The following is a 2,950-nucleotide window of genomic DNA, read 5'->3' on the forward strand; positions in this document are numbered from 1 at the left end:
GGGGGGACCGCGTAATCGGATAATAGGACGTCATAGCATGGGACCTCACTTATGTAGCCGAGCCGATGTACGTGTCCCGAAAACTGCGAGATGTTAGGCTGCCCGCTATACGCATTCGCGCGCCCGCCTTCCTTCGGCGCGCGAATTCGTATAGCGGGGAGCGCGAGATGCTACATACAACACCCCGCGGTCGCGTGCGCCCAGTCCCGCGGAAGTGCGCGGCTTAACCGCTTTCGGCGGTCGGGGAACAACGCATCTTTTGCGCAACGCCATCTTGTACCCGGTCTCTCTGGATCCCATTTCTGACACCATGTCGTAGTTTCGTACTACGGATACGCAATTAGACAAAGAACTCGTAGAGTATGTGACAAGTACGTTTACTCAGCAGAACCACACCTGTATCACTTCCCAACCAGTGCTGCCATCTATCGTAACATATAACATAACTATGACACACGGGATATCGTTTAGCCAATTTATTCCGTCACAATAGCCTATCTGATCACAGAGTAACGCATCATGGTCATCCCCCAGGTGCAGAAAGAGGCACGGGAAGTAACGAAATCGAACAACCTCTACGATCTTGGTAACTTCACCCATAGCAGCACCATTAGCCAGACCAGCCATACTCTACTGCGTCTCGTATTAGCACTTGTGTCAAATAATGAGGTAACTAAGCAGTCCCTCAGCCTGGCCCAGTCGATCCAAAGTCACATCACTGGCTGCCACAACCAGACCACTTTGGGTCTAGCTGTCAAGATCCATCACATGCACGGAAGCTCAGAATTGATAAAAGAATTGTCGCATCACAGCTATGTAACATCATCTGCGTTTCCGTAAAAGCGTTGCAGCATTTGAGCGGACCAACAGTGTGGCGCTACATCAGGCTATGGGGCTGGAGAAGAGGGGGGTCATATCTGGATGTTATATTTGGATGGATGGACAGCCTCGACTTACACATTAACACCCTCAATGGACGGAGGGACACAGCCGCCATGGCACACGAATTCCAGCAATCTCATCCATGTGGTATCATAAAGAGGGATTGTGCGCGGCCAAGCATATCAACACTGATAATACCCCGTATTTGAAAAGCTGCAGCTTCACCCTCGACTCCTGAAGCAGGTGATGCCGGATTAGCTCTATTGCACAACACTGGCAAGAAACAGGTGCACCCACCTGCTCTCCCACATGTGACTAGCGGGCCAAGTTTTAAAGAAGTCATTCATACCCAGGAAAGCCTGCATCGTGCCCAGGAGAAGGATGAGCAGTGGTTGTTTAACGTGTTGGGTAAAGAGGGTGCCACTGATGCGGACCTGATGGCAGTTGGGCAGCAATTCTTTGCAGCATTGTATGGACAACCTGCAGGCACCTCCATGACTCATGCTCGATACAATCTATACACCCGTAAACGTGGGGAACCACTGCGCATCATGTCACTGCCGCCAACAGACAGAAATCTCTACCACCATGTGCGTCGTGCCCACCTTTTGGAAGGCTGCGGAACATCAGGGTCCTCCAGATGTCTCCATCTCAGAGTATGGTTGGGAAATAAAGGATGGGATACCTTGTCCTTGCATTGATAGTGGCACACTGGGACCACCGCTTCTGATGAATGTGATCTGCTGCTGCTGTCGAGCAATCCGGGTGGCATGCAAAGAAGCTAAATGTAGCTGTCACCGTGAAAAACTCAGCTGCACAAACGACTGCCTCTGCACAGTCGGTGATGCGTGCTGCAACCCATTCACCAAGAAAGAGGCGGATGATAAGGATGACGAGCATGAGTGTGATTATGAAGATCAGAGTGAGGAGCAAGAAGACGATGAGCTGGAGGGTTGATTTTCAGAACAAGAACTCACAGAACATCTGAGTTCAAATCACACACACAATTTATGTGTGCAATAGTCATGTTTCTTGATGTTTAAATATCTATTAGTCATTTGATTTCGTCCTAAATATATTTAATTGCATAATTTGTTCACAAATGTTGGTTGCTTTACTGACTGTCATGTTGATAAGGCAGTAAATGTATAGGGTGGAGTAAATAAATAAACAATAATTATTGTGAATGTTATAAATCTTGATGAATTTTAGTGATTTTACCTTGACCTCTAATGCAAGACCGTGATCCCATATGGCCCCTACATTATTATAATTTATCAAAAATAATAATAATAATAACTACTTTGCAACATTACCATCATCCACAATTAATATTGGGACAGTTCCGATGGTGGCAATTTTGCTTTACGGAAATTCAGCGAATTTCGTCAATTTTGAACCAAAGTGATCCTGACCTTGACCTTATAGGTTAAACGTGACCTTTAACTGCGAAAATAACATCAGAAATGGATTCCTTGAGTCAAACTCGTGTAGAAAATTGTAATCACACATGATTCTAGGTCCATTAGTTAAAAAGTTGTATTTTGACCCCATATTGTAACCTTGACCCCATATGGTCCAGGCATTATTTTAATTTATCAACAATGATAATAATCATTACTATCATCAACAATCAATACGGGGACTCAATATACCTTCACAGCAACACATAATTTTCAGTCAGTTACCGTTGTAAGTGAAATTAGGGTAATTTTAAGCCAAAGTGACCTTGACCTTGACTTTATAGGTTGATCCTGACCTTTAATCGCGAAAGTAACATCAGAAATGGATTCACTGGGTCAACCCTATATAGAAAAGAGCTAGAACATGATTCTAGGCCTATTAGTTAAAAAGTTGTATTTGGCCATGTTAATTATGCAAATTAACTAATTAAAAATGTTCGCCAAAGTTGGCGTTGTGCCAACAAAGCTAAAAATCTTCCAGACATGGATATGAATACATATCAATAAAAAAACCTTGAACTATTAAAAATTTCTTGGTTCGCTATTCTGCAACTGGACTAAGATAGATTTTGCGGTATTTTCCTTTCAACCAAGTGGTCACCAAC

This window comes from Priapulus caudatus, unplaced genomic scaffold, assembly GCF_000485595.1.
Source record: "Priapulus caudatus unplaced genomic scaffold, Priapulus_caudatus-5.0.1 Scaffold696, whole genome shotgun sequence".
NCBI lineage: Eukaryota > Metazoa > Priapulida > Priapulimorpha > Priapulimorphida > Priapulidae > Priapulus > Priapulus caudatus.